Source organism: Macrotis lagotis, chromosome 5 (genome assembly GCF_037893015.1).
Source record: "Macrotis lagotis isolate mMagLag1 chromosome 5, bilby.v1.9.chrom.fasta, whole genome shotgun sequence".
Classification (NCBI taxonomy): Eukaryota; Metazoa; Chordata; class Mammalia; order Peramelemorphia; family Peramelidae; genus Macrotis; species Macrotis lagotis.
Genome location: NC_133662.1, coordinates 268462488 through 268484095, shown reverse-complemented (window position 1 = coordinate 268484095; position 21608 = coordinate 268462488).

Here is a 21608-nt window from a genome sequence, read left to right as displayed (position 1 = left end):
CAGCAGTTTTTTGCCCCTTTTATCAAGCTGTTAATTTTCTTTTAAGAATTTTCTTGCATCACTCTCATTTTTTTTCCCCATTTTTTTCCCCTATACCTTTCTTATCTCTTTTTCTCTTCCAGGAATTCTTTTGGGCTTGTGTTCAATTAATGATCTTTTTTTGAGGTTTTGTTTGTGAGCTGTCTTCACATTGTTGCCTTCTTCTGAGTTTATATCTTAGTCTTCCCCTCACTCTAGTAGTTTTACAGTCAGGTGGGATTTTTTCTTTGTTTTCTCATTTTTTTTCAGTCCATTACTTATCTTGAACTTTATGGAACAGTTGAATTCTGTTCACCATGAGGCGAGAAGGTATTGTCTTAAGCTTCAGATTTTTTGTGCTGCCCTTTTCAGAGCTAGTTTTCTAGGGATCTTTAAGTCTCTGGTGCTTTCAAGACAGTGTGATCTGGAGAGGAATGTGGCCATTGCTCTCCTTGTTTGTTTTTTAGCATTTACTCAGGAAGGGCCCTTGTTTCCTTGCAAGTGCAAGTACTGGCCTCCTCTGACCTTGGAACTACTATCAAACCCCTTCTCTCCAGCAGCCAAATGTGCCTTCATTTCTCTCTTTCTTGGAAGCCTGCTCCCTTGTAACTGAATTCCAGTGCTCCTGTCTTTCCCGGTACTGGGACCAGAATGTCCCCAGGTTGAGAGTTCCCCAAGATGCCGCTGCTAATACCTATGTTATGGCTGTTGGTGTTCTCTCCACCCAACTGGGTGTCACAGATCTTTTCTGCTGACCACCTCAGTTTGCTTAGGCCAGAAAAATGGCTCACTCTGCCTTTTTTGTTGCCTCCTTAACTGCAAAATTTGACTTGGGGTGTTATTTTAAAATTGTTTGGAGGGCAATGTTGAGAGTTCAATGCAGTTGGTATCACTAACCTGTCATCTTTTTAATATGTTTTTTCAATCTGAATACCGACTCTTGCCCTGAACATATTAAGTATTTAATTGATGTTTGTTAAACTAAATTGAACTTAATTGAATTGAACTAAATTATAGTTAATTGAGTCAAACTGAATTGTGTTAGAGCTGACATGTAATGAATCGAATTGAAAATGGACCCCAAAGAGTCATGTGACTCCACAAAGAGACAGTTTTCAATTGCCACCAAAGACAGAGTTTCTGGTTTCAAAATTCCTTTATTCTTAGAAATAGTATAGATCTTAGAATGCAGGAAATCTGACCCTGCCTCCAGTCCCCCTCAAAAGATGCTGAGGTCAGGTGATAGAGGAAAGCTTCTAACCATTTTTGTGTCATGAACTCCTCTGGCAGACTAATGAGCCTCTCAGAATTATGCTTCTAAAGGCATATGAGCAAATACATGGGATCATAAAGGAAGCCAAGTTGTGAAATATAGTTATCAAAGTTTGTTTTAACCAAGTTCACAGATGCCAGGTTATGGGGAATCCAGCCAAAAGAAGATTTAAGTAGGTGACCTGATTAGACCCGAAGTAATGAAGGAGATTTCAAAGCTCCCTGGACTTCTGAGGATGGCCCCTCCAACCAGAAGCATTGTTCTTATCTTCTGTGATGGACAGAGCTGTGCTCAGGAGCAAAGTTCCTCTGGTGGACAAAGGGAACCCTTCACTGACTGCCTATCACTTTGCCCTGTTCATTCTCTCTTCTCCCCTCCCTCATTCCTCCTCTTTTACATCTTTTGGGTCTCAGATAAAATGAGGCCCCATAGGATTCAAGAGAGATCATCTAATTCCAACATATTTATGGAAATATTTGGGTGGCTTCTACCCTTTGTGCTACTATTAAAGATAGATTTTCAATTTTTAGAAATCATTTTGCGAGGGCAGCTAGGTGGCGCAGTGGATAGAGCACTGGCCCTGGAGTCAGGAGGACCTGAGTTCAAATCCAGCCTCAGACACACAATAATAATGACCTAGCTGTGTGGCCTTGGACAAGACACTTAACCCCATTGCCTTGCCAAAAAAAAAAAAAAAAAAAAGAAAGAAAGAAATCATTTGGGGTGAGTATCCAAATTTAAACTGAACTAGAAATATCATCAAAAGTTCCTAGGTCTACTAGTCTTTGTTTGCCTCCACACTCCTGTCTGCTAGTGCCCTCCCCTCATGTATTACCTTGCAGTTCTGTGGGAGAGAATCCACTGAAGTCTATGTTATCTCCTCATAAGGTCCTACAGCAAATGACCATTTAGTTATAGATTCAGAGATAAAAGAGATCTTTTTAAATTTGCTTTACTTTTAATTATGGGATCAAATATCAAATAAAATAGCATTTCCACATATACAGCAGAACATAAAGATTGAATACAAACCAACAGTCTCCATTTCATACTTCTTGGACCCAAATTTCTATTTTAATTTTCAAAGTAAAGAGGTGGGCGACTATGGGTGTAGAGTGTATCTCTATTTAGTTTCTGTTTTTGATGAAAAAGAGTTTAAATGTCATCTAGTTCACCCCCTTTATTTTTCAGATAAGTCTAATGAGGCTCAGAGAAGTGTCACAATCAGGACATTAGGAAGGGGGGAGTAGGATTCGAATCCAAATCTTCCTGACTTAGACCCAACCTTGTAGCACTGTTTGAGAGTCTGAAGTAGATGTCTCTCTGCCTCTCTTGAATAGAATTGTCTTTTTTCCCCCTAGTAGGTCTAGTCTACCAAATAACCTAATAATGTCTTTTAAATGAGGACAAGTAACTGGAAAGGAAGCATCAGTTCTATTCTCAAATCCTTCATCAGAGGGTAAGTTTTGGCAAGTCTGGCAGAAAAGGGGAAAAAAGCAGTCTTAGCAGTTTCAAATGTCATTGAAATGACTCTATTTTATGCCAGAGGAGAGATGAGAAAATGTGGTTCCCTCTCTTTAGCATAGAGGTGGGAGAATATGGGTATTGGAATATTGTATAGAAATCATCTTTCTTTTTTAACCTGTATTACTGATGAGAAAAGTGCCCTGTATTGCAGGGGAGAAAGATGAAAAAACTTGCAGGACAAAATGTTATTTTTTTAAAGGTGTCACTAAAATTTAAAAATGAATAATCTATCTTTGCATCCATAGTTTTATCTGTTGGCTGAGGGAAAAAAAAATGGCTTTGAAAAGAGTCAACTAATCAGCAAGTCTGGCAAGGTGGCTCAAGGGCCCAGAGTATGAGGAGAAAATATAAAAAACCTAGTTCTGCCTTCATGAAAACAAGCATCCACATAAGGAGACATGCTAAGCAGCATTGGTACAAATGCAAATTAGGAGAGTTTCATCACCACGTATATATGCTGAGAAGACACAGAAGTAAAGCGGCAAAGAAGGAGGGCAAGTGGAACAGAAATGATGAATCAATCTGATGGGGAAGGTAAGAAAGCTGCATTCTTCTGACAGTCCAGAGCGTCTCCTCCCGATAACAACTACAACAAATGACATTTAGAATGCACTTCATGGTTTGCAAAGTTACTTTACTTGCAGTGTCTCATGGAGAAATCTAAAGGAGAGCAGAATCACAGGCGTGATCATGCTCATTTTATAGCTAAAGAGACTGCCAAAATGTCCATACTTCAGGTGTCTAATTCTTGATTGAATGTGTATTCTCAAGATGTAGGCCCTGGTCTAGTTCCATTGCTGACACCTATCAGCTCTGAGAAGTCATTTAAACCTTTTTTCCCTCCCTTATAAAATGAGATACTGGATGAAATAGCCTTAGTGTTCCCTTTTCAGTCAAAATTCATGGTCCCATGATTCTTGATATAAATATTCCTTTTGAGTAATTGAAATGCATTTTCACCTTCCTAATCTATGTGATTTTTATCAAGTTCCCCTTTAAATCCCCAACAAAGGATCCATTCATTGTTCTAGAGTCCTCAGAGATCTCATGACCTTATCTAATTTATCAGTGGAGGTTAAAAAAATACAGCTTTTTAGAAAGATTACAGAAAAGAAAAAAAAAAAAGATGGTTACAGTGTTACATTATTAATAAAACTCAGTCGATTTAACTATCCTTGAAAGCAACTTATAATTATAATTATGCAAGAAACTATTCATACTCTTTGTCTTAGTGATCTCTCCACTATCTACCCTAAGTAAAAGACAAAAATATAAGTCCTACCTGTGCCAAAACATTCATATCAGCCATTGTGGTAGCAAAAATTGAAATACCAAAGTGAATTCCATTCACTGAAAAGCCATTTTTTAAAATGCTGTTATATGAATGTAATGGAATAATCTTGTTTACCAAGAAATCACAATTATAAATACCTCAGAGGGGCATGAGACCTTGTTTAAGCTTATAAATAAGCAGACCTAGAAGAAAAATATGGATGATGGTTAAAGTAATTTAAATGAAAGGAGCTCAGAAAGGAAACTAAATATAATAAACAAAATTGCTCCTGGAGATTACCTAAAGAATCATGCCTCCCTCTGTTCAGAGGTAGCAGATTAAAAGTATAGAATGTGGCCTATACTATCAAATATGGTGGCAGTGAGTCAGCTATTTTTCTTGATAAAAGAAAGGATTTCATTCTGGAGTGGAAATTATGTTTATTGATAGGTGTGGTAAAAATAATAATAATAAAGGCTATCGATACCACTTGTTTTTAAATAGTCCCAATCAGTCAGTCAAAGACTTCCAATCCATTGATGCTATGTTCTTTCTAGAGCTGCCAGGAAACCATTTATCAATGACTTCATTGGCCCCAAATAACCATCGGAACATGGTGGTTGTCTGCCCTTTACCTTCAGAGGACAAATAATATCATAGGTGAAGACTTGACTTACATGTGAATTGGATTGAAGTGAAGCCTGATTTCAAAAAGCTGTCATGCTCTCTGTGTCATTGATGTCCAGTGGCAGGGCAAAGGTCAGAATGACTGATGATGGCCTTGGATGCAGGAGCATCTCCAATGTCTGACTCCATAGTACCTAAGTCAGCCACTTTCGTGGTCATTGGAATAAATTAGTCTCATCTTCCCATTCATCCAGGAAAAGTCTTCACATGAATGGGGTAAACATCCCCTTAACTCATCAATGGGATTGAGGCCATTGGTTACCCTCAACCTGATATAGCCCTTCTGCTAAGATGGTTTTCTCATGGCGTGACCTCTGTATTCACTACAGCTTCTTGGAGCCAAAGTAAGAGTTGGGTAGAAGTGAAAATGGGTGAACAGCCTTGAAAAGGTCTCTGCAAACCCTTACACTAGAGTTGCAAATTCCATCTAAACATTCCATACACTCTTAAAACATGGATATCTTCTATAAATAACATTGTATTAAACAAGAAGAAATCCAGTCATTACAAATTTGGTATGCCAGATTGCCATCAGGACATCAGTTAGTATGCATTAACTGCTATTCTAAATCCTAGCGATAAAAAGAATAAAAAAATTAGTTCCTGCCCTCATGGAACATACTGATAGAAATAACATATATGGATATATAAGTATATAATATAGGGGTAGAGTCTGGATCTGTGGTTTCTTTGATGGTTGGAACTCCTAGAGAAGGAACTACCTACTAATCATGTATCTTAGAACCTTTCCTGAAATGTAGAGAGCATGAAGTTTCCTATCTTATCCAATGATGGCAATGTGCATCAAAGACTAAATTTGAACCTAAGTCATCCTGGCTTTAAGACCAGACTTGTATCCATTACACCATTCTGCCTCTCCAACATTCAATATTTACAAAGTAAATGCAAAATTATTTTGGGAGGCCTAGAAACTAGGACTGGAAGAATTGGACCAAATCTCTTGTAGGAAGTGGTGCTGGAACTGAGCTTTGAAGAGACCTAGGAATTCCAAGATGCAGAGGTGAGGATTCCAGACTTGGGGGGCATGTATGCAGCAGGGTCTGGCAAGCATTATGGACTCCTTTAGACAGCCCCATAAAGGAGGGAGACCCTGAGGTTCTGCATTTCCCTTAATAAGCTACTGATGATCACCCCCTCACAGCGAGACTTACTTTAATTAAAATGGCATTTGAGTGGAAGTCCATGCCTTTCATTATGGTGGTATTCACACAGCTCTGCTGTTGATGGAATTTCTCAGTCTTTAGTAACTCCAAAGGGGGTCATTTATAGTAAATGTTTGAAGGTGGGCAATAACATTGGAATGTTACCTTGGAAACAAGTTGGATCCCAGACATACATAAACAAAGTCATTTAACATTATTGGTTAATGATCATGTGCTGAGCAAATGGACAGAGGGAGGAAAAAAAGCTGCTTCAGCTTTTAAAACATCCCTTTCTATGTCTTCCTAGATCCATACCCAGAAGCAATATTGCCCTTTTATGGTGGTATCCTAAGGACCTGGGATGTCAACTGGTCATCTCTGGCAATACAAAGATATTAGTACATTCTCAAAGGAAACATAAAACAGCTTGTTTTCATCATCTTGGGATCTGAATTGACTTCAGTCTAATTCTCTTACAAAGGAACATGACTTTGTTAGTTTAGCAGCAGACACAACAGACAAAAGACCCATTTTGGTTTAAAAAGCCTATCCAAATATGGCCTGTGTGTGTGGAGATGATAACCCATGGAAGAGTCAAAGATCAATCTGAGATTATGGAAAAACAGAAATGATTACTGGGGTTGCTTTTATCTAAGCCTGAGGACTCACAAATCAGCCCTTAATTCAATGAGATAGCATGGAAAATGTTCTGCCACCCTTAAGGTACCCTAGAAAATGCTAGGGATTGTTTGTCATTTTTCCTTCTGTTACCAGGAATGCAGCACTTGTTATATTCAAAATCAAAGAAGGAAAAGTACCCCCGAGTTCTCTTCTTCTCCCCCTTAACTTCCATGTTTGGCATCAATCTGGGAGTTCATCAACTCAGGTCTTCCCGCCAAAGATTTTTCTTTTTTTTGTTTTGTTTTGTTTTTTCAAGGCAATAGGGGTTAAGAATCAGAGGTCAGATTTGAGTTCAGGTCCTCCTCACTCCAGGATTGATGCTCTATCAACTGCCACACCTAGCTACCCCTCTCCGAAGATTTCTCATCCTTTGCCAATCTTGCCCATGATGTCTCATGGATCCTCTATGTCGGATCACCATGTGTGTCTTTCTCTTTATCACATGAAATTGCATGTGCAGCAAAGAAATCCCTGGGATATCCATCAGTAGCCCTTCCTATCTGTATGTCAGAGGCAGTTATGATGGAGGAATAGAATGCTGTCAGACATGACATCAGGGAGTCTTGAGTTCAAATCCAGTCTCAGACACTTATTATACCAGTGACTCCAGGAAAATTATTTAATCATTCTATTCCTCAGTTTTGACATCTACAAAAAGAGAAGATAATAATGGTACCCCCACTAGCATTGTTTTGAGGATAAAATGAGATATTTGTAAAACATTTTGGAAATAAATACAATGTGTGACTGGTTCACATCCTTTACCATTTATTTACTTTACCAATAATTTCTGTGATGTTCTTTCTTGATCTATCTGTTCACATCTACCATGTTCCTCTCCTTTGTCCTTTGGGTGATCTTCAACTTTAATTCTCCAGAGTGTGGAATTTCATGCTCCTCTGTCCCATAAAACCAGAAGAGAATGGCTTGGCATTAATAAAAGTCAATGACAATTAGCCAAAAGGTAAGCCAGCTCACTCTCTTTCTGCTGTTTAGTTCTGGGTCAGCTCATTGTCCATTCAAAACACCCATAGTTAGTGATAAATCAGTTCTGTAGTCTGGCCACCCAATTGCATCTTACATTCTGGTCTGATGATTTCTAAAATTTTGATTATACAAATCTATTAGGGTTTTTAAAAGTATACTAGAATCATATAACAGAAATATAAAATGTGCATATTTATTTATGTATAAATTATATATATAATATAAATTATGTATGTAAATATATTATATATAAATTATATATACATTTATTTATAAATTATATATTCTTGGAGTCGCTAGATGACACAGTCGATAGATCACTGGACCTGGAGTCAAAAAGAGCAGAATTCAAATCTTACCTTATTACTATATATGTGATCCTAGCAAGTCACTTAACTCCTGCTTGCATAAAACTGGAGACGGAAATGGCAAACCACTCCAGTATCTTTGCAAACAATCACCCATGGACAATAGGTCCACAGGGTCGTGAGGAGATAAGACATGAGTAAATCGTTAAACAACAATTTGACTAATTATTGAATTTGTTGTTCACATACTTAAAATTGAAATTAAGAAGAATGAAATGAAGTCCATATTATTTGATCCTAGAGGTAATGGAGAGCCACTGGAGTTCATTGAGTAGGGGAATGACGTAGTCATATCTGCAATTTAGGGACACCAATTAGATAGATGGGAGAAGGGCATGACGCCTAATGCAAGAAGACACTTAGGAGGCTGGAACAATAGTCCAGGCAATTTACTAGTATGCTGTGATGGCTCATTAACTGTGGAAAAGGGAATGATCTTGTGAGGTACAGTGGACTTATAAACAATATAATTTGGCTGCTGATTGAGAATGGGGTCAAGTGAGCAAGGAGGGGGGAGGAAACCTGATTTCCTGGAGTATAGTAATGTCTAGGAAATAGAAAACTTCTGGGGCAGCTAGTGGAGCAGAAGATAGATTGAACAGCTCTGGAATCAGAAGACCCTGAGTTTGAATCCAGTCTTAGATACTTACTAGCTGTGAGACCCTGGACAAGTCACTTAACCCTCAATTGTCTTGAACTTCCAAAGAGGAATAGATTTGGGGAAAAAATGTGAAATGAATACTGAGATACAAATCACCACTATCCATGCTTGCTCTTCACATGAGGCTCTCTTTCCCACTAAACCTAAAAGAGAGCCTCTTAATCTCTGGGCCACTAGAAAATACCTTCCACAACCACTAAATGATTTGGGATGGCATACAAAAAATTTTGTCTCCATGACACTTTTGAGTCCCAGTTTCATTAAAAATATCCCAACAGGTCTCTACGCAGCCATAGGAGATCAGCTATGAGAAGGTACAAAGTCATGGCCTCTGGGGTCCTCATTTGTCTCTTATGGAGAGGCCATCATGCAATAACTCTTCTAACCTTCTCTTTGTTTGATTGACCATACCTTGAGTTCTTTCCCAAACCCCCACTTTTGAAACAGTAGTCAGAGGTCCAGATAATAACACATGTCTCGGGTCCATAATTAGGCTGAAAATTTTTGTTGATTGTGGAGCTCATTGAAGAGATTCTACAATGTTCCTGAGAATGGCACAACCCATACAAAGTGATGCACAAATAGGAGGGTATATAAAGGACATTCATCTATAGAATGGAAATGAGAAAACTGAGCAAACGATTGAGAACAATTTTCCTTACACTTGGAGACAACCCTGAACAGCCTCCATGATGCTATCCAATGCTTTTGGTGAACCTCTGTCCCTCTGTGACATGACTCAAAGGGATTTCTTTGTCCATCGGGGTTAAAGCCCTCCTTTTACTGAGAAGGAAACCAGTCCAGTGGGGATGAGAGGCTTGCCCAAAGCCATCCAGATAGTCAGGAACAGAACTTGGAGGTGGACTTCTAGGCTTCTAGCCCTGGACCTGGAGATCATTGGCCACAATCTCTTCATTTTATAATGGAGAAGGCAGAACCCCAAGGAAGCCAAAGAGCTTGTTCAAAGTTACCCAAGAAGCAGATTTGAAACCAGCATTCTTTCTCTTACAATATGATGCTTTCTGACTCCAAATCCAGAATGTTTCCCACTGAGCCAAACCCAATCCCTTCATATTACAAAAGAGGAAACTGATACCAGAGTAAGTCAGTGACCCATGTAGCCAGACCAAAGGAAGATTCAGGCCTGGTAATAAGCATTCTTATCCTGTCCTCAGTCCTTCCGACAATCATCTAACTAATGCTCTGCTTCAGGCCAGAGTTTGTCCAGACATGGAAGAAGGGATCAGGAAGCCCCATCTCACTCTGTTATGAATAACTCAGTGGATCTCTCCCATCAGGAAAATGTACAGTTGAAAAGGGGATGCTTAGAGGAAGCAGTACGAAGGACAAAGAATGCCTTCAAAATTCCAAGTGGGGCAGTCCTGGATAAGATGGGGAATTGGGAATATGTGGAGACTTTAGGCTCTTCAGGTCACACTGGAGTAGAATTCACCTAGACCCAAGTCTGGGCTTAATGGAGGTGCCACATACAGAATTAGCATCAGAAGACAACAGCCAGGAAGAATCCCATCTTGCCATATATTGGGTTTCCTTGGTAACAGGATACCGAAAGCTGCCACAGATTCAGTTGCTTTATCAACAGCAGATACTAGACCTGGGGCTGGCAACCTTTTTTAAGGAGAAGAGTCTCTGGGCACTTTTATTTTTAGAATAAAAGCAGAGAGAGCTTCATCTTATTTTACATGAATTCGCTAATTAAGGCCAGGAAGATCTTTGCACCAACTTCATCTGGTTTGGTTTATGCATTTTTAATCATGTTTTTTTTTTCTTTTATTCAAATGCATAGGAGCCTAGTTCTGGAATTAGGATACTTCCAAGACTTGTAAATTAACCTGAACTGGAAGAATCTCATTCATGACATCTCTCAAAACTGACTTTCTGACCGTCACTAAAGAACCCTAAGAGAAGGACAGCACAGCCTCCCAAGGCCATCTAGTCGACTTTTAGCTGTTTGGTAATGAACTGGGTCCTTCTCGGCATCTCTCTGACAGAAAAACTAGTGCTAGTATCCTCCCATAGAGAGAGTGATACATAGATATGAATTGGTTCGGTCGTCTTACTAAAATTAATTCTCTATGACAGAGAAAAGATCTCTGAACAATGAAGTCCTTGCCTTCATGAAAATGGCCCTTTGAGGCAGCTGCTACATCTATTATCATCCTCCTATTGCAGATGAGGAAAATGAGGAACAGAGAGGTTTTGATTGATTCACACAGCATCTTCTTGTCTCTAAGCTCTATTTCCAATCCACTATTCAATGTTACCTTACTAAATCATAGACTGGAACTGGACAGGATCTCAGGGCTCATCTCTTCTAAACCCTTCACTCGATGCATAAGGGAATGACATCCCCAACAGGAACCTGAGGTCCGTGGAAGCTAAGAGCTGTGTCCAAAATCACAGTCAGTGATGTCAGCTTTCAAACATAAATCTTAAATTTATTCTATTACACCATATTGCTTCAAGAAACATTTCTTAGACCTGTTTTGATCTCTCTTTAAGGAATTGGTTTTCTAGTCTTCTTGGATTTGTCTTGGCAGCTCACACAGGCTTGGGCAAAGACCTGGTATTTAGCTTTTAATGGTCCATTTCTGGTTGATACACATTCTCCTGTGGACCAAGACTCATCATATGCCAGGACTCAGTGATGCATCACTGGTGGATAGGAACTCAGAATTAGGCAGCACTACTTGCTAAAGCTTTTCCTGCATAACTAGCATAAAGTTAACTGACCCTGGTCAACAGAGTCCCTGACCTCAGCAGCTGGCAAATGAGTCAGCAGTCAAAGCCTCCTTTATAGAAGTAGGGCCAAGACATTCACTCTTTAATCATGCTGTGTCCTCTTCATCAAAAAGGTCTGCGAAGACCTGTCCTGGGCCCTTCAAAGCTGGAGGCCTGACCTTAATTGGTAGTTACTTTCCCCTTGAAGGAAAAAATAAAACCCTCCCCAATGTCATCATAGGCAGCAAGGGCTCAGGGTATAATTTCCTTCACTTTACTTCAGTAATGGCATGGAATTTGTTTTAAATGTCAACCACCTGGAAAAATTCCCAAGGAGAGTGAGGAGAACTGGTGCTCTCATCACTCATCTAAAGCCTGTTTCTTTCTTTTTAAATTGCTGTAGGGGTATCTTTTCTTTTTTTACAAAGACTTGGATTTGTTTGTTTTTTGGATTCATTCCTTTTCTGCCCATAGAGTTATTCCTTTTAGCAGAGACACTGACTTGGTCTAATGAGACATAAAATGTTCCTTTCCCATCATCTTCACTTCCCCTAGGAAGGATTAAGGGCCACATTCTCATTTCTTCTTTGGGCCACGCTGTCATTATAAATTCAGAGTATTGATGTCATATTCCGTTATTGTTCTTTGATTTAAATTATTGCAATCATGATATATGGTGGGGGTTTGGGTTCTACTTAACTTCACTTTGCTTCCATCAAAGCATCTTCTTAGCCTTCTCTGTTTTCTGACTATTCTTTTCCAACAGCACACTCTACTTTGCATCCATCAGCGAGATCTTCCAAGCTTTCTCTGTATTCTGAGTGTTCTTTTCTTACAGAGCAACCCCATCCCACTACATTCATCTACTACAGGTTTTGTAGTATCCCCGATAGAAGGCAACTTACTGCAGGCCCGTTCTCTCTTACAAAACATATCCCTTTAGGGTATATCGTTAAGAAATATAGATAAGGGGTGTGAAGACACCTATGTCTCAAGTGGAAAAAGCACAGAGGTCATTTAGCAGAACCTGGATCTGTCTAGAAATCTCTTCTGTTTAGTATAGTGTCTAACACAGAATAGGTCCATAATACATGTTTAATCCCTTCCCTTCTAGCATCTTTTGGGGCTCTATAGTGAGGATTCCACCAAGTAGTACTAATAATATTTAATTCATATAGCATTTTAATATTTGAAAATTTTCTTTGTCTACATTGTATTGAGAAGACAGAAGCCGACAATAAAGAGAGCACTGGACCTGGAGTTCGGATCAATGGGGTTTAATCCTGCCTCAGTCACTTACTTGCATTTTATTCCTGTAAAAATTGGCTAGTTTCCCTGCCTCACCGAGTAATGTCTGTCCTTCATTTTCATCAGGGAGGTGATACCATGACAAGCTCCTATGCTGGATTTGAGGGAGACAGTCCTAGGCTAAGTCACCAGTCTCACTTTCTCCTCCAGAGCCATCTGGGTCCATTGGACTGGTATAAATCAGGACCTACTAGAGATGGCCCTGTATGCAAGGTAATCAGGGTTAAGAGACTTGCCCAAGATCACACAGCTAGTAAGAGTCAAGTGTCTGAGGCTAGATTCGAACTCCCGTCCTCCTGACTCCAAAACCAGGGCTCCACCTAGCTGCCCTTACTGAGTTGTTATGAGAAGCAAAAGGAATGATGTTTCTAAAACACTTTACCTGGCCTAAAGAGCTATTGAAATTGCTAGTTGTTTCTATTTTGTTTTTGTTTCTTCTTAATATCTTATCTGAGTCATTGGAGAACTCAGTAAGGGAGTTTCTATGAGGATTAGGCTCATCCCCATTTTAAAAAATAAGGAAATAGATATTAATTGGCTTGCTAAGGGTCTCAGGCAGGATTTAAGCCCATATCACTCTTAAGTGCAAGAAGCTGCTAAACCATTGGGGCCCCTCCCCCCATGCCCCCAACCCCACCATTTTTTCATCATCCACATCATCTTCTCTTTGGACCAAATCTCTTTATGAAAGACACCAGCCAAGCTTAGGAATGTTTTCCAGTCAGGAAAAGGCCCTCCTGCAACACATTCCTGTTTTTTTTTTCAGGCAACCCAAACAACTTCTTGATTTTCCATTCTGCTCACACTATCACCAGTGCACAGGCCTTCATGAATTTCCATTGAAAAATAAATCACCACCATGATCCGCTTTTCTTTGTGTCCATGAGAAGCTCTGCACAGGAAGGAAAAGACAAAAGAGAATGAAAAGGAGATTCCCGAGATGATTGACTTGGACCCAAGTTCCTTTAGGCTGGATTGCTCCTGTGGTAGATTGGATGGTTGAGATCTCTGTTTGGAGTTCTTTAGCTCTATGTCTGTGTGAGATGGGACAGAAAGTCTTAGCCTGGTTCCCTCCTTGTACTTACATGATGATGCTACAAATAGGGCAGGAAAGCTGAGACTTTGACTAGGATCTGTCATGTGGAAGGGAAAAGGCCATAATTCCTGCCCTCTTTAGTCTAGACTGCTACCCATAGATCACAGCCCTGTGCCAATTTATACCTTATTATAGGTGGAGGGTGGAGATGGGGAAGAAGGCAAGCCTTTTGGAAGGGTGGAAGAGGTTGATAGAAAAAGGGAAGCAGACAAATGAGAATTCCCTACATGGCTACAGTTGTATAACTATTCCCACAGATCAGATTCTCTCTCCCATGACTTGTCTGCATCGTCTACATTGTGATATTCTCCCAATCCCAAAGGGAGTGCAATCTGACCTCTGTGGGGCCAGGGAGTGTTTCTCCATGTACTACTCCTGAATGGGAATAAATGGTGATTAAAAAATTATCTGAGGGTCCTGATTACTCATTGCAGTCAAACACCAAGACAAGCACATAGAGATAGTTATCTGCAGATTTTATTTATACTCGAAATATGGGCTCATATATGTGTGTCTGTGTGTGTGTGTGTGTGTGTGTGTGTGTGTGTGTGTGAGAGAGAGAGAGAGAGAGAGAGAGAGAGAGAGAGAGAGACTAAAGATTCAAGTTGGACACCTTCTATATAATGTGAATACAAAAAGATGATAAGTACCGTGCATTTTAGAGAAAGCAGGAGAGGAAGATAAGAGCATGTAAACCAGAAAAGGAAGATAAGGATTCTGTATCAAAAAGGTCAGGGAACTAACCAGTCAAGCTGAATTTGAAGACTGTACAGTTGGGAGGGTGGAATCACATCCTGTCCTTTTTTTATCATAGCAGTGTCAAGAAATCAGAGTCAAAATGTCTGTCCCATCATGGTCTTTCTCTTATCATAGGATTAGCTAGAGACTTGAGTTAAAAATTTTCTTGCCACAGAAAGAATAAATAAATCTATGAATTAAAAAAAATGCTGATTAAAAGTCCAGCCTCAAGTGCTAATATTTTTCCTTGTGCCTTGGTTACATTTGGTCTCAAAGAAACTACAGAAATGACAAAATATGTGACTCATTCTGGTTAAGTGGCACATTTCAGGAAAACCTGAGTTCAAATGCTGCTCCATTTCTTATTTTATGACCCTGGACATGTCACTCGGTTCTCCTGAATCTCAATTATTCTTTAGGATAGGAATGTTTGAACAACTTGGAGCAAGTCAAATTTCCCTGCATCTCATTTTCATCACCTAGAAAGTGAGGGGATGGGACTAGAGGGCTTCTGAAGGACTTTCTAGTCTTGATTTCATAATCCCAAGGGTTGGGTTGTTTTAGAATCAAATGAGGATTGATAATGGCTGCTGGTTGTCCCATGTTCTTACCAAGCATCTTGGTCACAGAGAATTAATCGGCAAAGTCTGGATCATGCAGGTGAGTAACTCAGGACCTTTTCTCAAGGGTCATTATTCTAACAAGCCATCAATAGAAGGATGGATAGAATGGTTTTACATACATCGGTATGTACATAGAAATATGCATCATATGCATAGATAGATAGATGGATGGATGGATGGATGGATGGATGGATGGATGGATGGATGGATGGATAGATGGATGGATAGATAGATAGATGGATAGATGATAAATAGATAGCTGAGTTTAATAGTAGTCATCTCTAAGGTAGGGTCAAAGATGCAAGAAAAGAGGAAAATAAGTTACATGATAACTTTATTATATTTAAAGGAATAGCAAATTATAAACTATAGGTTTGCAGTTTCATATACAATCTTTTGTCAATTATCTATGTTATAGAAATTCTTGTTTTATTTCTTAAATTCAGAATAACTAAATTTTTTTAAATAAAGAATATTCATTGAGTGCTAGACACTGGGATACAAACAGAGGTCAGATTGCACTCCCTTTGGGATTGGGAGAATATCACAATGTAGACGATGCAGACAAGTCATGGGAGAGAGAATCTGATCTGTGGGAATAGTTATACAACTGTAGCCATGTAGGGAATTCTCGTTTGTCTGCTTCCCTTTTTCTATCAACCTCTTCCACCCTTCCAAAAGGCTTGCCTTCTTCCCCATCTCCACCCTCCACCTATGATAAGGTATAAATTGGCACAGGGCTGTGATCTATGGGTAGCAGTCTAGACTAAAGAGGGCAGGAATTATGGCCTTTTCCCTTCCACATGACAGATCCTAGTCAAAGTCTCAGCTTTCCTGCCCTAGTTGTAGCATCATCATGTAAGTACAAGGAGGGAACCAGGCTAAGACTTTCTGTCCCATCTCACACAGACATAGAGCTAAAGAACTACAAACAGAGATCTCAACCATCCAATCTACCACAGAGTTTACATTCTCCTAAGTGAATCAACTGTGTGTGTGTGTGTGTGTGTGTGTGTGTGTGTGTGTGTGTGTGTGTATGTGTGTGTGTGTGTGTGTTATATGACTCCCAAGGTTCTTCTAGCTTCAGTGTTGCCAAGGGCCTTGGAAGTGTTTGGGGCCTCCCCTCACAGTCTATCCCTCTCATCATCTCCAGCTTCCCAGCTATGTAGGAATTTGGAGTCATTTAACCTTATTTGCAATTCCATGGAATTGTGTTGTCTTTCTGTAGACAGCCACAATGATATTTCATCTTTGCAAGTAAGTATTCACTTAGTACCTACCCAAGATATGAGCCAGAACAAAAAGCTGAAAAGGACAAGTCCTTTCCCTCAAGGAGTTTACATTCTATTGGAAGAAAGCAACATGCATGCAGACAAGAACATAGAAAATAATGACAGCAAAAATACAAATTTCTTAAAGACACAGGGCAGGTGCCAACCACGAAGAGGGCCAGGAAAGACTTTACAGAGAAAATGGTCCATGAGCTACTTAGGAGCACCAAAAGCCTGGGGCAGTCTATTATCTGGAAAGTTCTCTGCATCTTCTGCCAGTTTCAGGATGAAGGTGCATTAGAGCTCTTGTTTATTGATCTGTGCAAGGCATTGTCCACAACAATCTTCCATCTTTGGAAATTTAAACTGGGAATCTGGCAGGACTCAAGTGGGGAACATGGAAAGAAACAAGAGCTCTGGGGTCAGAGGCCAGAGTTAAAGTCCCATCTCTCCTGATTACTATCCAGGTGACTTCCTTGGACTTCAATTTCCTCAATTATTAAAGGAGAGTACTGGACTAGGTGACCCTTCAGGTCTCTTCTAGAATTTGTTCTATGATCTTATGACTATTTTTTTAGCCACCGAATGTGAGGACCTGGATGGACCCTAGAGATCTTTTAACCCTCCTTTAGATGTGAGGAAACTGAGACCTAGAGAGAAGGATCACTTGGCTCTAGATGGATGATTCTTTGCTCCATTTCCTCTGTCCCAGATGCAGTTGCTAGTCCCAGCCTTGTCCAGTTCACTAATTGACTTTCAGTTATTTTTTGGCCTTTCTAAAGTCTTTTGATTGGGTAAGACATGTCTTCCTAGAAATAAGATATCAGAGAATAGAAATTTTTCATTTAATTTAACTGAAATGTGGTAATTGATTGACTGGCTCACATGATATTCTCCTTTATCTCTCTATGTATCTGTGTATCTATCTATCTACAATCTTTCTGTCTTTCTGTCTAGTCTTCCTGTCTACCTGATTTTCTATTTGCCTACCTATCCATCTATCCAACCATCCATCTATTCATCCATTCATCTATTTTTCTGTAAATTGCTTTGGCTGTATCCACCAGCTACTGTCTGGCTGAAAGGCATTCTCTGTCATAAAGTTAAAGAAAGGCTGGGCTGGGCACAGGATTTGGCACTGAAAGGTTCTTTGGATAGAATAATTCAAGGAATGTCAAAGGGAGCAGGAGGCTGCAATCTAAGGTGGGGGAGGGAGGGAGAGTACAAAGAAAACAATGACAACAAAAGGACATGCCCCTCATAGTTTGGTTGGAGGTTAAGATGGTAGAGAAATAAGACTGGCGGGAACGGAGGGAATCCTTGAACAAACGCAGGAAGTCTGGCCACAATCATGAATGTGATTGAGTCGCATGGGGAGGAAATGGGGAACTACAGTGTGGGGATAGGAAACCCAGAGAAGAAAGCCCGCTGGAGTCCGGCCTTCAGGACAATGGAACTTGGAGCAGCCGTTGCAAAGAGTCTAAATATAGCCTCACAGGGCAGATGGTGGTTCAGTAAAGGAAGGGCACAGGGAAGTTGCACCCCAATATTACTGTGCCTGTAGACCTGACTCCAGTTCATCGTCTTAGATCTTAGAAGTCATCTAAGGAGTAATTCCTATCCACAGCTGTTTTTGTTGCTGATGTTCAGTTGTTTCCATCATGTCTGACCTTTCATGACACCATTTTGGGGTTTTCTTGAAAAAGACACTTCAGTGATTTGTCATTTTCTTCTCCAGCTCAGTTTACAGATCAAGCAACCAAGGCAAACAGGTTGAAGTGATTTGTCCAGGGTTACATAGCTAGAAGTTGAATTCATGAAGATGATGAGTCTTTCTGACTCCAGGGCCTTGGACTCAATCCACTGTGCCATCTAGCTGCCCTCCCCCACAGCTTCTAATGCTCCACAATTACTTTCCATTTATTTTCTATTTATTTGAATGGATGGACTAAGGGACAGACAAATGAAAAGCCAGGGGTTAAGTTCTCTGAAGGAAAAGCACAGAAATGAGACATCTCCTGGCTTCAAGAAGGTGATGCCAAAACAAGAATGAATGAATGAATTAATTAATTAATTAATTAATTAATTAAAGAGAAAACAGTGATGAATTGCTTCCTAGGTATGTGGCACTTTGCTCAATGCTGGATATACAGAAAAAGCAGGCAGTCTCTGTTTTAAAGAATTTTCAATTTCTAAAGGAAATGACACATATAGGAGGTTTCAGCACAAGCACAAGTGTTCAGGGAGTTCTGCAGACGTATTGGATGAGACCATGAAGAGAAAACAGATCTTGCAGACAGGAAGATGCCTATCTTGGCAGAATGTCCTTTCACCACCCCAGACAGGCAGTATGACCTTGGCCTAGTAACTTCCTAGAGACTCTCAGTGCCTGAAGACAGGCTGCTTCTCCAAGACTGGAAGCACTGCAGGGTAGATGTTGATCTGAATTGACAGAAGACCCTCCTTGGCAGCTTCCTGGACCAAGGAAGTCCTACCTAAGAGGGAGGAAAGGTGGATCAAAGTTTTACTTTGTTCAAAGTTTCTCCAAGAGAACAAAAGATCTTTGCAGGCAAGGGTAATTTTGTCTGTCTTCATATTTTTGGTCCCTAGGATAGTGACTGGCACACAGTAGGGGTTTAATAAATGTCTATTGATCAATTGGTCTCAGCTCCCTCACCTCCAAAATGCAAAGGCTTTGGGGCGGGAAGTGATGGACAAGATGATCTCTTTGGACCTGCCAGATCTGGATCCCATAGGACCAGAAAATGGATTCAAAAAGTCACAGAGGGCATATTTGGAGTTGGAAAGGATTTTAAAGGTTCTCTGGTCCAGAGATGTCAAAAAACAGGAATACAGGCCCCCAGAAAGCTCCCAAATCTCTCAGAGCAGCCAAACCAGATGAAAACCCAATCAATAGAATACAGATAACACTGATTTGTGTTTTTCTAAGTCAGTTTGCTGCCCCCAAAGATCCTTATGTATGGCTCCATTCATTTCTATTTGATTTGAGTATCATTGATCTTGTCTAGCCCATTTAATTGACACATGAGGAAAGTGAGGCCCAGAGAAAGGAAGGGATATGCCCAAAGTCTCTTCCATCAGGAAATGCATCTGGCATCCTCTCAGGGATACAGTCTGCATACATCTAAATTGGACCAGGTAGATATGAGGGGATGGCAGAGGGAGGGAGAACTGACACCTTGGATCCTCCAGAGTCTTTGAGGGTAGCAGACCCTGGGCTCAGCCTTGATCATTTTCTATTGGTGAATGGGAGTCAAGTTAAAACATCAAAATCCACTCATTCATGCATTTAAGGAAGACAATAATCTCTACCACCTCAGAGCAGCCCTTGGAATAGACCTGGAAACACCTTGCTCTAACATTCTAATTATTTCTACTCTGGGGTAGCCAGGAGGTAGAGCAAGGATCTTGGAGTTGGAAGGAGTTTGAATCTGGTCTCAGACACTAGACTCTTACTAGTTGTGTGACCTTGGGCAAGTCACTTAACCCTGATCACCTCATATCCAGGACCATCTCCAGTTCTGATTCATATCTGGCCCCTGAACCTAGACAGCTCTAGAAAAGAAAATGAGGCTGGGGATGTACCACAGCCCCACCTCACTTAAATCCAATCCACGTGTTTGTTATGGCATCACCTCCCTGATGTCAAGGTCTTCGACCATGAAGGACAAGCATCATTATTATACTCTGTGGTCAAAGAAGCAGGAAAAAACCCACCTAGCAGCGCTCAGCAAAGGGCAACCAGAGACTGCTGAAGGAGTGGAGCTGAGGGGACATGAGGTCTTGGCTTCCCAGACTCAGACCCTGCAACCACCAGGTGACAACATCATGTATATATGCTGGGTCTGGAGACAGATAGACCCGAGTTCAAATTCAGTCTCAGGTACTTACTAGCTGTGTGACCCTGGGCAAGTCTATTTGCCTCAGTTTCCTCATTTGTAAAATAGAGATGAGAATGGCACTCACTTCCCTGGGTTGCTGGCAGGATCAAAGGAGGTGCTACTTGTAAAACATTTAGCACATAATAGATGCTATGCCAAAATATGCTAATATTATCTGCTGTTTAAGTTTCTGTGTAGCCTTGGACAAGCCCAGCTCTCTGGGCATGACCTTCTTTATCTATAAATTGATCCATTTGCATTGAGATCACATCTTTGACCTGGAAGGGATTGTAGAGGTCATCAGGACAAATATTTTATCTTATTAGATAACTTGTAATTAGATTTTACTTTTTTTAATGATCAAGCTTTAATTTATCTCCTTTTTACCCTTCTTTCTTGGAAAACAACCACAAAAATAAACATGAAATCCTTCTAACCAATATGCATAGTCAAACCAAAGCAAAATATTCCCTCTTAGGAAACTGAGGTGTAGTTCAAGGTCAAATATGTAGTGAGTAGCTGAACTAGAATTTGAATCCAGGTCTCTTTCCATTTGGGTTGCATTCTTTGCCTCCTGGAAAGATCACATCAAGCAATGGCCGGATAATGATTTGCCTTCCATGGAAAAGAATCCTTCTCATGGGGTGGAGGCAGCTAGGTGGTGAAGTAGATGGAACATTGGTCTTGGAGTCAGGAGGACCTGAGTTCAGATCCAACCTCAGACACTTAATAGTTGCCTAGTTGTGTGATCTTGGGCAAATCACTTAACCCCATTGCCTTGCAAAAACTAAAAAAAAAATACAAACCAATAGCCCCCCCAAAAAACAGTTTGGACTGTGTAGTTTCTGAACTTCTAGCTTTAAAATTGTATGACTATGACCCCTAATCCCCCCCAGTTCTCAATCTTTGTCCCCCAGGATTTTTCAGTCCTTGGCCAGGTTTCCAAAAATAACCAATTAGCTGAAATGAATTTTTATCTGAATTTTTATCTCAGAACATCTAGATTATCCTATGCCAAGCTTATTTGGGGTAAGGTAAACTACCCAGAAACTTCCCTAAGTATCAATCTTCAACTGGCCTATGAAATAGTTTCAGAAATTGGTGGTATTTATTCAAGCTAAGGACCTCAGATTGGGAGACAAGTTGGGAGTACACTCTGCAACTCATTCATAGATATCATCTGGGCATACCTGAAGTGATGCCATGGGGAAGAGAACATGAGAGCAGGGAGAGGAGGATCAGGCTTTAGTGTCTGGCTATAGGGATATGTCCACTTATCGGGCGTGAGAG